The sequence below is a fragment of the Oryzias latipes genome, chromosome 11, assembly GCF_002234675.1.
Source record: "Oryzias latipes chromosome 11, ASM223467v1".
NCBI lineage: Eukaryota > Metazoa > Chordata > Actinopteri > Beloniformes > Adrianichthyidae > Oryzias > Oryzias latipes.
The window spans coordinates 24,820,710-24,835,654 of NC_019869.2; positions in this window are offsets into that span (position 1 = coordinate 24,820,710).

Here is a 14,945-nt window from a genome sequence, read left to right on the forward strand (position 1 = left end):
TCATTGATCTCGTTACAGCAGAGTGCTGACGGTTCTCCGTGGTGTTGGTCCAAAGTAAAATGGTGGAGAACAGGAAACCATTCATCATTTCAAAATAAAAAATAGGGATTCATTTGAAAAGTTCATGTGTGCTAGAAACTATGGCGCTTGTGACCTGACATGGGGGAAAAAAATGACTAATTTGTTCCCTCAAAATAATTGTGACTTTTTACACCCCCCGTATTTTCAACCGGAAATGCTTCTGGCTACACGTTTAAATAAGATTTAGAAATAAGATAAGTGGTTTAAAGAAAATAATACAAAAATAACATTTGTTTTGCCGTTGCATCGTTGTTGTTTCCATTGACTATGGCGAGGTGATCGCTACGGTAGGCGGCTGGCTGGACGGCAGACAGCTGTACCTATAGAAGGTTTTCAGTACATCTGCTGATATTATTTACAAGTTTCAAAAGCAATAAACATCAACCTGAGCGAGGTTTCTAATGGCCCGTATGATTCCGATTTTTACACTGACTGTGCGTTTTTTTTTCAAAGTCACAGGACAAACTCTGAGTTGTGGGGGGGAATTTTGGTGTGGAGCAAACCCCCTCCCCCACTTCCCATCACCCATTTATTTTTTATTTATTTTAAAAATGTGTTTCAAATTAAGTTGATGATAATAATAATAGTGATTATAATAATAATAATACAGAAACATGTCTGAAATGGGGGACGCAGAAGCTTAGCTTATTGATGTGAATGTCATTATAATTAGTTTTATTGCTTACTAATACATAATATCTTAAATTCAAATATTTTTTGTATTTTTCTCACATCATTTGTTTGTGAAAGTATTTAAACTTTTGGATATTTTTGTATAGTTTTTGTCCAAGTTGTTCCAGCTTTCTGGTGCACACACGGAGACAGGAAAATCTTTTGTGGTTGGCCTGTTCTACTGGTACCTTAAATGTTCCTGTTCCTCTTAGTTGTATAAGAGGAATTAATTATAAATAATTTCTGAATATTATATGGTAGTAACTAATTAAATACCTCATATGTTACTAATGGGGGCAGGGATTCCCAGTTTAGTTTAGTTTGTTTAGTTTAGTTTATCCATTACTTATCGATATGTGTGACTTCATGTTCTTAATGATTTCATATTTATTGTAAAATTACCGGTTTTAAGCCCATTAAGATGACTATTGATGTAAAATTGGCTATATGAATAAAATTAAATCGAAGTGAATAATATTAATAGCTTTTGATATTGTCTTAAATTCTGTAATTGTAATAATTTAGATGGTATAAAAATTGGTTGTTTAAAATTGTATAAAAATTGTTCTAAAAATCCTACTTTATGGTTGCAGATAGCCCCTCACAACTCCAACCAGACATTAGTGGTGTGAGCAACATCAGTTATCCAGTTTAGATCCAGGTATCAGTTCAGACGAGGAGAATAAAGACGTTCATGGATCTGTTTGTCTGCTGGTGGATGCATCAGAATGGTGCAGAGCAGGAAGACTGTGGTTCTTCCATCATATTTTCTACATCACAAATGAATTCTTTTTCCAACATCATTTTTCATCTGCTCCTGATTAACAGCGGTTTCAATAAAGAATTATTTGGACGCACAATTTTGAGCTTACTTTTCTTTATATATCTCCTCCATCATCAGAAAAATGCCTCAAGAACATGTTAAAAACACCAAAAACACTGTTTTCATTGAATTGGGTCTTTAAATGTATAAGAAGTCTTTATAAAAGTGAACAACCAATTATATTGAAGAGTTTGTGATCCCTCTGAATGGAAAATTATGAAGGAACCCTCAGAAGTAGCAGATAGTGAGAGGGTGGGTGTCTGCTGTGAACAGTCAGGGTTCCAGAGGACAGGGAACCCTGTAACTTGTTAGACAACAGAGGAAGATTAGTGAGGGGACAGGAATACACGAGCAGAACATCTGCCAGAAGACACAACGTGAGTCAGTGGCTGCAACGGTGACATCTGCATTCGTGGAAAAAAGGGGAGCAGACAGAAGAAAGGTGAGGCAGGTCCCTACCACCTGGGATTCAGACAGGAAGCATTCTTGCTGTGAGGCACTAAACAGCTCAGTCTGCAGATGTGAGCTCTCGGGGTCGATACTGAAATCTCTTTAACAGTATAAATGTGTGAAAAGTCTCGACTAATTTAACTCAGAGCTGAAAAACAGCACACATCAGGCATGCTCCTCAGAGGAGCTGGCTTAGGCTCAGCCAGCAGGTTTCCTGAAGACTCAATCTAGAACTCCACAGACTCAGGTTTTGGGTTTTAATCTTGAAGATTTACAAGTAGACAGGAACTAAAAAGCCCTGGAAAGTGACAAATTCTCCTTCTTACAGGAACTAAGACAGAGCAGGTTTCTATCTATGATCTCCTGAGCGCTCCATGCATCGGCGCTCTCTTTAGTCACTTCAGATTTCAGTCCTCTCCACAGCAGCAGAGAAGACAAAGGCAGAGCACTGAGCAGCTGCCCGCTCACAGCCTCAAACTGTTCAGGACTGTTCCACTGTCCCACCGGTGCAGCGTTTGGTTGATGCCGTGCTCTCACATGCGTCACACGTCTTTTCAGCCACTGTTGTGGTTTGACCACGCGGCTCCTTTTGATGGAAAATAATCAACAATCTTCTTTTCTACTGGTGATATCAATATCAAATGTGTGTTTTCTGCTTTGCTTCTATAGGATTATCCACCCATATCGTCCAACTACAACATGGAAAGAGGGAAACAATCCAACATGCTGCCTGCTCCGTTACCTAGCTTCATCCCTGACTGAGCACCCTAACTGTGGTGATCTTGAGTAACTTGCTGATGCAGAAGCTTTTCTCCAGGGGCCATCGACTCCAGCAAACCCTCCCTTGTTTATAGAGCTGCAGTGTGGAAAAACTGCACTTGTCTTGTTTTTGAATGGAAGAGGTCAATTGAGGAGGTGTGTGTTTAGATGAAAGCTATTTCGGGCACATGGCGGCTAAATGAAACCAGCAAAAAAAACCAACTTTTCTTTTAAACAGAAAGTGTTTGAGCTTCTATGGATTTTTTCCTCTTCCGTTCCAAGGATGCATTTCTAGATGTTTGCGAAGGGACATGTGAAGACAAAAAGAACAGTACAAAACCTAAAGTGTGTAAGAAAAAAAGATGACAAATTGTCACAAAAGAATTGTTAAACATTTTCTTTTGGTTTGGAAATCCAACAACTGTAACACATGTAACCAAAACAGGCTTGTCTGTTGAACATGTCAGAGTCATGTGACAATTATGAAACTGTTATACGGTTAGGGTTGGAGTTGGGGTTTGGGCTAAGGTTGGAGAGACATGACTACTGACAGCTTTTTAGACAACAAGTTTGAGGTTTTGGTGCCTTTTATGTTCAATTTTGTGGGTTTTCCTGAGGATATTTCCTCAGGAGGAAGTCACTTTCACATTTGTGTTTATATTTCGTGGTTCCATTTTATTCACCTTATAGATTTTGTTCCAGGCTCAGTCTTCGTTCATTTGTTTAAACTCAAACTCAAACTTTATTTATTTATATGGCGCCTTTCATTTCAGTTAAAAACACAAAGCGCTTAACGTAAAAGCAGACAAAACAGTCATAAAAAATGAAAATTGTTAAAAACAGCAAACAAAGGACAATCACACAAAGATGGGACCCCTCCCTCACCACCACCCCACCCACCCAGTTACCCCAGTAGAACCCTGAACAGAAACAAAGAACTGCAGCTTAAAGAAGGTCTGGCTTGGTACACTTTATTCAAGTGTTTTAATTAATTCTTTCGCTCGTTCATTCTCTCATTTATTCGGTCAGTCGTTTGCTTGCTCATTTATTCATTCATTCCTTCAGTCACTCGTCCATTTATTCACTCAATCATTTGTCTATTTATTCACCTGTTTCTTCATTCATTCACATTCTCATTCAATTATAAAGTCCTGTAGGTTTTCAGAGACAGTAGATGACCCTCAGTCAGGTTCTTGGTCAGATCTTGTTGTTATGTTTGTGCTGTTCTGAGCAGATTTTACTGTTTATTTGCTCTGTTTTTGTCTGTGTCATGTGGCCTTTTAGAGACTCAGGTTTGTCCTCTGAATGCTGGAACCCTGAATCGCTTCAATCAGGAGACTAACACCAATAAATATTGTTGTTTTTTTTACATCTACAGGACTAAAATGATCATAATGAAGTCAAATCCATATTTTTTCTTAGATATTAATACCAAAGACAAAATACCTTTATCTCCTGGTAACCATAGACTTACAGTGAACAGCAAAATGCCATATTACCCGGCTCACATGGTGCCGCGCTATCATAGACCCAAGTTGTCCCTCCCACACCAAAACGTGGAGCAATGTGGCCGACACCACCCTGCAAACTTCACTGCTGTCCTTCTTCAGACACTGTAGCTCCCGCACAAAGAGCAGGAACAAAGTTATGCAAAACAGAAATTTTTGGGTTTTTTATCTTTACATCTAAATTTCTATGTCTTTGTTTCTCACCAATCACCCTGACCTGGGACAGTGGAGAATCTTTCAGGGTAGTTCATCCACCTTAAAGCTTCTCACAAACCTTTAAACATTTATGAGAAAAGCATCAGGTCAGAGTTTGCAGTTCCTCTGTGAGTTCTAGAAGCTTGAGCGGACAGAAAAAATGACATTTATGAGCAGGAGACTGAACCAACAGGATGACAGCACGAGCCATGGAAAGCAACCTTCTCGCAGGTGCCTGTGGGTCACAGGCCTGCACCCATTAACCAAAAGGATCTTTAGCATGACAGAACGGGCTTTACTTCCTCTAAAGGTCGGCGCTGGACTTTTCTGAAATAAACCTGACTGACAGCCAACTGTCTAGGCGGTGGAAGTTTTTTCCTGTCATGAACTGGAGCTTCCAATATCCATTACCCTTGTCCTCTTCAACCTCTGAGGACAGAGGCCCGTGTTTCCGTGTGAAAGGACATGGCTCCAGCATCAGGCGGCACATCCTTCTCTGTCTCTGCAAGGCCTGCTGGGAGCTCTTATGTGGCAGCGTCACTCGAGCTGCGGGGCAGGGCTTCCTCCAGCAGGCGCCTTGGCCGCCTGCCCGCCCCCGTTCCTCCAAGTTCGATGGGCATTGATCCCCAGCAGCGACACTGTGTCCCAGAGAGGGGTAAGCAGATACACCTTGTTGCCTCCGACAATCATTCTGCCCCTGTAGGGACAGTCGTTGTAAATGAATAGTGTGCTTGCAGCGACTAGATATTGGGAATGTATTTGCTATTGATGGAGTGAGATAACATGAGTAGCTTCAGCCTTACTTAACGGCAAGCATAAATCCTGTGAAGCCACTGCGGGGGAGACGCACGAGCAGAGAACGACTGCAGGCTTTTAATCCAAGTGACAAGCGCAGATGGAAGATGTTTTACTTATTGATCTCAGTGTGATCCACACAAACGCAGGCGGGTATTAAAGGAATAATTTAACCTCCTCCGATAAAAATATCACCGTCAGTCACTGGATGAAAGGTGAGCTTCACCCAAAACTTAATGCCAAATCCACTTGATCCTTCTTAAGAGCTGTCACAGAGCTACATATTCACCGTCTGAACTCGCTCCTAACCTTTTGATTTAACAGGCTTTGGTTCGCTGTAACAAGACTTATAGGACTGACCTACTTTAGGCAGATGAAGGAAGTGAGTTGGTCCAACAGTGAGGAAGTTTGCTGTTCTGCAGTGTGTTCAGACCCTAAAAACATGTATTTTCCAGCTGCAAGTCAAAACCTCTCTAAAACAACTTGATTGGAACACGCTTACAGTCAATGAGGATCTACAGTTTGGAATGTGTCAGAGGATGGATTTCATCATCCGTGTTTTTCTTGAGCTCACAGAGACATGAAAGGGTTGCTGAGCCTGCTGACCAAATGATGCTTTTAGCTAAATCTAAGGCTGTTACCCCCCCATAAATGTGTGTCATGTGCAGAATATGTTCCTAATGTTTTGATGTCATGGAAGGGACATCTCTCTCCCACATTTGTCATCAGTCTGCAGAAGGGCACAGTCTCTCTGGAGGTCAGATTCCTGATCAGTTTGGTCAAAGCAACAGAATACAATCTTTGTATTCTATGTTGACTATGACCAAAATGGACCTGCGGGGACTCAGGTGATAAAGAGAATATGTGAATATTGATTTGTGTGGTCAAGGCGACGTGGGGTTTAATAGCCTGTGAACAAACCATCAGCGCTACAAAATAGTTTTCAAAAAGGAAAGCATTTTTTACAACAACACCTGCATGGGCCCAGAAAAGCATGAAGCTGCCACATATCTGCCAACGCCTGGTGCCAGACACCAAATGCACTTTGAGAGCCCACGGTTCAGTGGTTTGGACTGGCAGCACGTGAAAAACCAATAATACATTCTGCAGAAAATCAATTCATTTTCAACATGCACTTAACAGCAGGGGGTGGGAAGGAGTGCCGTCGGAGAAGGACAGCTCTAACTAAAGCTGTTGCATGGTGAAGCATCTCCCTTAGTGAGCTGGGAGGGGGGAGGGCACAAACAGAGGTGTTGTTTAATCCAACATCCATCTATCCATCCATCCATTTTCTTACATATCAGGTCACCAGGTTACTGGAGCCTGTCATGTGTGCTGATGGGTGTTGGAGGACCACACAACCACTCCCACCTGCACACCTAGGAACACTTTAGAAGAACCTACAAAGAATGTTTTTGGACTGTGGGAGGAAGCTGGAGTGCCTGGAGAAAACCCAAGCATGCAGGGAGAACATGCAAACTCCACTCAGAAAGGTCCCAGCTGGGATTCAAACCAGGGCCTTCTTGCTGTGAGGTGAGAGCGCTAATCACTGCTCCACTGGACAGCCCCTGCCTACTCCAGCAGCCATTTGCTAAATTCCTGAAGTACATTCATTTACTGTTGGAAATAAATGTTATTTTTTTCTTCACCATGTACTAAAACACATTTAAGCTTTGTTTCTTGTATAGTGAAAAACATTTCGTTGTGACAGCGTTATGTTACAACAACTTGTGAAAAACTATTTTCTAATTTACAAAAATAAAAGCACTTTGAATTTGTTTGGGTAAAAGCAAGTTTTAAGTGAGATGCAGTAGCAGTGCTTGATGCCCTGATAGTTCAATAAAATGTATTTTCTACAATTCTATTGATGTGAAATCTGTATCAGACAAAGATTTTTCAAAGTCTTCACTCCTAAAAGATTGTGACATATTGTCTCGGTTACGGTCTTGGGTTTCATCGGAATTTACACCATGGTCCGGGTGAATACTGGATTCTGATTGGCTGCTGGGTGTGGATTAAAACCTGATAACCGCAAGGTGAAAAAAGAAGTTCCGGTCAGCTATCTTAAATGTTTTGTATCACCACGCCTGCTTCATTAAAACAACCTTTTGCTTCATCATTTGGACAAAAACAAGCGGTAAGAGGTGAACTTTCTCTCTGAACTGATGCTTTATTTAACACATCGTGACGATCTGCATTTATATTTCGCCGAATCTTGACTGCAGCTGTGATGCGGCGCGACGCGGACTATTTGTTTCGTGATGCGGCATTGTGGTGTTAAAGGCACCACAACAATCTGAGAACATGATAGTTATTTAACTAAACCATGGAGCAGGGGTGCTCACACTTTTTTGGCGTGTGAGCTACTTTTGAATCGACAATGTCTTGAAGATCTACCTATAAATATATATATATATATATATATATATATATATATACATATATATATATATATATATATGTATGTATATATATATATATATATATATATACATATATATATATATATATATATTAAATACTATTAGTAAATGTTTGTTAGTTATGTTTATTAGTTACATGTTTATTTGAACATTATTGTTTATGTACTGATGAATAAAAACAACACAATGAGATTACACAAAGATACTTTTGTAGTAACAGATGAGGCGTTTTATTACAAAGACAGAAAGCAGCAGCCATCGTATGTCATGCTCTGCTGTAAACCGTGCAAAATGGGGAGCATGGCGTTTCAAAGGCGCTGCTGGCTCTGTTCGAAGCGCGCGCCACGTAAAAAACAGCTTCCTTAATGAGCTCGTACTTATCGGGCGAGAACTGCAGAGCTGGTAGCAGGAGGAGACACTCGGCGGGGTGGCGTCGATAAACACTCCGGTTGTCTTGAGTGGTTCTTCTGCCGGGAACTTGACGTGCCGCAGCGCTGGAAGCGACAGTTTGCGCTCTGTGAATTTAAACTCGCGTCTGCAGTGACGTATGTATCAGAGGATGTCCGATTGGCCAATCTGCATGTCAATCAAGTCTAGTACTTCTCAGTGAGGATTTTGATTGGCTGGTGGATTTTTAAGAAGTATTTTTTTTTCTTTTCTGGCCCGCGATCTACCCTCTTGCCCTTGAAGGTCGACCAGTCGATCGCGATCGACGTAATGAGCACCCCTGCCATAGAGAACCGCAGCACATGGTGGAAAGAGCCGCATTTTGGACCATTTAGCTCTTTCCGCCTTTTTATATCTTTGGGAGCAGTCCTGTGTGCGCGCGCCGCTTACTGTCTGAAAAACAGCCCCGCCCCCCACGTACACCAATAGCCAGACATACCTCTCCTCTTCAGCAAGAATAGCTAAATTAATTTTCATCATTTATTAACGGAAAATTGACTGACTTGGTTAAATATGTCAGATAACGTTTATATCTTGTGGGACACACAAAAAAAGCGGCTCCTCCAGTGCCGATAGCAGAACCATTGAGGTCAGATCTTAACGATACAGCGTTCTTAAAGAATGTTGCCCCGGGGCTCGTTCAATACCGGGGCTTGGTACCCATCCCTAGTAGAGGGGTCGTAATGCAAATCCGTGTTGCTTGACCCACGGTACCGGTCCGTGGGTCATTTGGTACTGGGCCACACAGAAAGAATAAATAGCTTACATGACTTTCATTTAATTTATTTCGGAATCTGAAAGATGGTTTATTTTTAAAAATTGCCCAATTCTCTGTTACATTCGTCTATGTCACTCTTGACGCAGGCCAAGGCGCTCTTCTTTGTCACGTGATAGGTTACCGCTAAAATAAAACCCAGGAGCTAGCAAAATGAGTAAAATACAAACGTCTTTGGAAAGTTTCTTTGCCAAGGGGAAAAGGCCCAGCCAGGAAACAGAAGAGGAGCCTTTGACTACCAAAAAAGAGAAAGCTACATTTAATAGACAGTACTTCTTTTTTGCACCATGAGTGTGGGAAGGGGAGAGGATGATGACACCTGTGCGATCTGCTATGTCAGATGTGACAAAATGAAAGCTTAGGTTTCGTCTTGTTACGAATCTGTGCCCCCTACACCGTAGCGTAATGACTCTCATATCTTAAAGACTAAATCTTAAAGACGGGGTCCGTGACAGTTTTGTGCAACGTTATGGTCCGTGGCGTGAAAAAGCTTGGGGACCACTGTTTTAAAGATTTCTGTCAGTTACTGGATGGTGAAGGACCCGACATACAGGAAACCAGGCATGGTGACACAAAATAAAACATTTAATAAACGGGAAAGGACAAAAACCCATGGAGCAACAAAAATGTGACACAACAGAGCAGATGACCTGACAAGGATGACCTCAAAACCAGACACTTAAATAGGCTGAGGGCAAATAACTAAAATGACAACAGCTGTGGATCATGATGGACTGGGAAACAGTGTGACTGAGGGCAACTTAGAACATGACCAAATCACCAAATCTGTTTTTTTCACCTTTTCGTTATTTAGCTCCGTTTCCCTGCGCACCTGCTGCTTCGTTCTGCTTTCCCCAAAACTTTGGAGAGTACGTCCAATCAGAAGATCTGAAAACTGTGATGTTGCCTAAGCCTGCTTGAAGGCCCTGCTGACAACTCAAAATATGATTGGATGAAAGAAATGAATGACTGACAGATTTTGCATTAGGGAGCCCTTCAGAACGGATAGTGAAGGCCTCTTTAACTGTGACCCTGCCTAGCAACAAAGGACAGCTGAAAGGCGATTGGTTAAATGCTTCAATGTGAAAATACGTCTGTCTGTAAGCAACATAAACATCATAAACACAATAAAACAGAATAGATAGACCATTTGAAATGATTTCATGAGTATGCATGGACAAAATATAATTAACGCCCACCACTGGTCACCACTAAGGTGGAAAATAAGTGACAAAACAAATTCAGGTTTCAGTCTGAAAAAGCATGTAATGGATCTAATTTTATTCCGTTTAACAAGCATTAGTTCATGTTTCATGAGCGATGATGAAGTGCAGCAATTCATTTCCCTGCAGAGATGCAGATTTAATGTAAAATTACTAAGCTTACAGTTAAGTTCTGATGTCGATTTCCCATAAGTTGGGTGAAAATGTGACTTAATTTTGAGATAAAGGCATTATTCCACAACAAATGAAAAAAAGGTTTATATCACAAGAACAAAACCAGAGTGAAATTTGTCGATGATTAAAACAGAATTTGTATATTTGTTAAAAGGGCATTTAGCTTAAATGTTTCAGTTATGTTTGAAAAAACGATTTTAACCTTAATGAGGTTTCAAAATTAACCTTTTTTTGTTGCAGAGGAATATAAAAGTGCATGCAATGGTCAGAAATGGTCATGGGGTAAAACAAGACATGTTAGATTATCTGACGGGGCTTAACGTGTTTTGGAGATCTGCCTGAGAACACATGACCACATGTCACTTTAGCTACACCGTTTCTTACTAATCTGTTCACATTTTGCAAGGGGTTCTGGGAGAAAGTGTTCCACTCCGCTGCACACAGAAAATAAGTCTCTCCCTTAATAGCTCTGGGCAATATCAGTCCACACAAAGTGACGAGGGAATCAATTTAGCTGGTTAGGTTATAGATGGATTTTCTTTACCTGCTTTTTTCAGCAGACATAACTGAGATTTATTATAAGAATTATTGACAAAGCTTCTAGAGTGTTGTGCACAGAACGATCTTCAGTTTTTCTAAAACCTGATGAAAACATGTATTATCATGCATTCAGATAATATTTTAAAATCGTTCGTTTGCTGATCTTGCTTTGCATCATTGACCCTAGAGCTGGGTACTTGGAGCGATCCATCCAAAGCCCAGTTATGCTTTCAGCATTTAACTGCAAATAAACGTCACAGATTATAGTCAGAGCTCACACATCATGCAGCTCCGCTGACTAATGATGAGGCGCTGGCTCCACGGATCCAGACTGACCTCGTGTGGAGTATCAACCACAAAGCAGCTCCTGCTGTATTTTTCCACCAAAGCAACATGAGAGGAGGTTATTAACTATGGGAAGAAATTAGACTCTGTCGGATTTGTGCGTGCGTAATTCTTGATTTGTGCGTAAATTAGGATTTGTGTATGCATATTCTTGCTTTGTGCGTGCGTAAATTAGGATTTGTGCATAAATTTGGATTTGTGCGTGATTTGTTACTCACATAATACGTTTTGTGTATAAGTTAAAAAAATATGAAATGAAAAAAATACAAAATGCAATTTACGTATGCACAAATTAAGATTACAGCAGCTTGAAACTACTTACACACACACATCTTTAAAAAAACACGCACGAATCCCTTGTTACACACACACAAAGCCAAAGTTACGCACGGATCTACCGTGAGACTGTTTTCACGTCTCACAAATTCGTCCGTGGGTGCTGCGTTTAAATACCAGTGGAATGCTCGGTCATTAGAATTTTCCTATCAGCCTACCCTTCTAAACGTATTTCCTTCAGTGGGTGTAGCAGGGCTTTAAATAAACTTTAAAGGAAAATACAAATTATTATCTGAGAGTGTGACGTTCACTTTTAAACGCTAATATATATATTAAAAGCATATTATTCTCCGAGACACCGAATTGACACAAAATGCGTAACAGGAACGACCAGTAGGGGGCCCTGTTTTTTTTTCTTCCGGAAAAATCAAAGGCAGTCAGACTGAGAGAGTCACGGGAAGAATGGCGGCCCATCTCGGTGGTCAGCGCCCCGAAGTAAGTAGCCTCTATGTTCAACACTAACATCTACTGTCTTCATGTATTGATTGAGTCATTGTCTGGATACGTTTAGAAGGGAAGGCTGATAGGAAAATTCTAATGACCGAGCATTCCACTGGTATTTAAACGCAGCACTTACGGACGAATTTGTGAGACGTGAAACAGTCTCAGTGTAGATCCGTGCGTAACTTTGGCTTCGTGTGTGTGTAACAAGGATGCGTGTTTTTTAAAAATGTGTGTGTGTAAGTAGTTTCAAGCTGTTGTAATCTTAATTTGTGCATACGTAAATTGCATTTTGTATTTTTTTCATTTTATATTTTTTAACTTATACACAAAACGTATTATGTGAGTAACAAATCACGCACAAATCCAAATTTATGCACAAATCCTAATTTACGCACGCACAAAGCAAGAATATGCATACACAAATCCTAATTTATGCACAAATCAAGAATTACGCACGCACAAATCTGACTGAGTCTAATTTCTCTCCATAATTAACAGGCCTTGTGAGATTTTTCCCTGAATGGCAGGAGCTCAGGAGGTGAAGCAGCCATCTCTTAATTAGAAAGCGGTGAAGATGAAATTTTCTGTATTTTTCAATTTCTTCTTTGGACAAACATTTGTTGAGGACTTAAAAAAACTTTATGTCAACAGCTGTTTTTTTAATAAAAAAAGTGATGCATAGGAATATCTGAAAATAGAAAAATAAAAATGTACCAGGATAGTAAAATGTCAGAAGTTGGCATAACGGTGGACGGGTTCGGGGTGGTGGAGAAATTGGTGGCTGAGGTGGTGGGAGGATGGATGGCTGAAACAGTTGATGGCCCTGATGCCTGAAACGGTTGATGGCTGGATGGCTGAAACGGTTGATGGCTGGATCCCTGAAACAGTTGATGGCCCTGATGCCTGAAACTGTTGATGGCCCTGATGCCTGAAACTGTTGATGGCCCTGATGCCTGAAACGGTTGATTTCCCTGATGCCTGAAACGGTTGATGGCCCTGATGCCTGAAACGGTTGATGGCCCTGATGCCTGAAACTGTTGATGGCCCTGATGCCTGAAACGGTTGATGGCCCTGATGCCTGAAACTGTTGATGGCCCTGATGCCTGAAACGGTTGATGGCCCTGATGCCTGAAACTGTTGATGGCCCTGATGCCTGAAACGGTTGATGGCCCTGATGCCTGAAACGGTTGATGGCCCTGATGCCTGAAACTGTTGATGGCCCTGATGCCTGAAACGGTTGATGGCCCTGATGCCTGAAACTGTTGATGGCCCTGATGCCTGAAACGGTTGAAGGCCCTGATGCCTGAAACGGTTGATGGCCCTGATGCCTGAAACGGTTGATGGCCCTGATGCCTGAAACGGTTGATGGCCCTGATGCCTGAAACGGTTGATGGCCCTGATGCCTGAAACGGTTGATGGCCCTGATGCCTGAAACTGTTGATGGCTGGATGGCTGAAACGGTTGATGGTTGGATGGCTGAAACGGTTGATGGCTGCATGCCTGAAACGGTTGATGGCTGAAACGGTTGATGGTTGGATGGCTGAAACGGTTGATGGCTGCATGCCTGAAACGGTTGATGGTTGAAACGGTTGATGGTTGGATGGCTGAAGCACTGGAGGGCTGCTTGTTTTTCTAACCTTGGTTTTTCCAAAGTTGAAATGATTAGTGTGTTTGTTTTGCTGAGACATGACCAGATCTGCTGACGGTTCACAAATGACAGATTCTAATCAAACTAGAGTTTATTCAAATTGAAGATGTCGTGTCATCAATTTCCATAAATAATGAGTAATAACAACAGACTGAGATGAATGTAAACATTATTATTGACAGTACCTAATATAAGGCTTTCATCCGGTCAAAGCATGTTTCAGCTTGATCAGGGAACTTAGGGCCACTTGGGGAGCACAACAGGTGTGCGGTAAGAGACACGACTTTTGACAGGTTTGGCAGCAAAAAAGAGCTCATTGCCCCAAAGCTTGCAGTTTTTCCATCTGAAAAATGATCATTTTTATTTATTATATCCCCATCATCAAAATCCAGATCATCATAGAACACTGTGATAAGATCAACAATGAATTACAGATGGTAAGTGGTGGACAAAATTGTTGGTACCCCTCTGTTAAAGAAAGAAAATCCACAATTTCTGACTGAAATGATTTGAAACGTTCAAAAGTAACAATACATTTAAATTTATTGAAAATTAAATAATCAAAATCAGCCATTACTTTTGAGTTGTTGATTAACAGAATAATTTTTTTTTTAAAACTAATGAAATAGGGCTGGACAAAAATGATGGTACCTCCATAAAAGACTGAGAACTAATTGCCCAGAGGGTCATGATGAACTCAGGTATGTCCTTTAATTGACATCACAGCTTCTTTCAAACCCTTAATCAGTCAGTCTGCCTATTTAAAGGGAGACAAATAGTGAAAAGGTGTGAACCACACTGAACATGGACAACAGAAAGCGAAGGAGAGAATTGTCCCAGGACATTAGAAACAAAATTATAGACAAACCTTGTAAAGGTAAAGGCTACGGGACAGAAGCCAACCTCCCTGGACGTGTCCAAAAGAGGAATATTGATGACAAATTGAGGAGACGAATAGTTGGAACTGTATCCAAAGAGCCCAGAACAACCAAAGACATTAAAGGTGAACTCCTAGATCAAGGTACATCAGTGTCAGATCGCACCATTCGTGGTTGTTTGAGCCAGAGTGGACTTCATGGGAGACGACCAAGGAGGACACCACTGTTGAAAGGAAATCATGAAAAAGCCAGACTGGAATTTGCAAAAATGCATGTTGACAAGCCACAAAGCTTCTGGGAAAATGTCCTTTGGACAGATGAGACAAAACTGGAGCTTTTTGGTAAGGCACATCAGCTCTATGTTCCTAGACTCAAAAATGAAGCATCCAAGCAAAAGAACACTGTCCCTACTGTGAAACATGGAGGAGG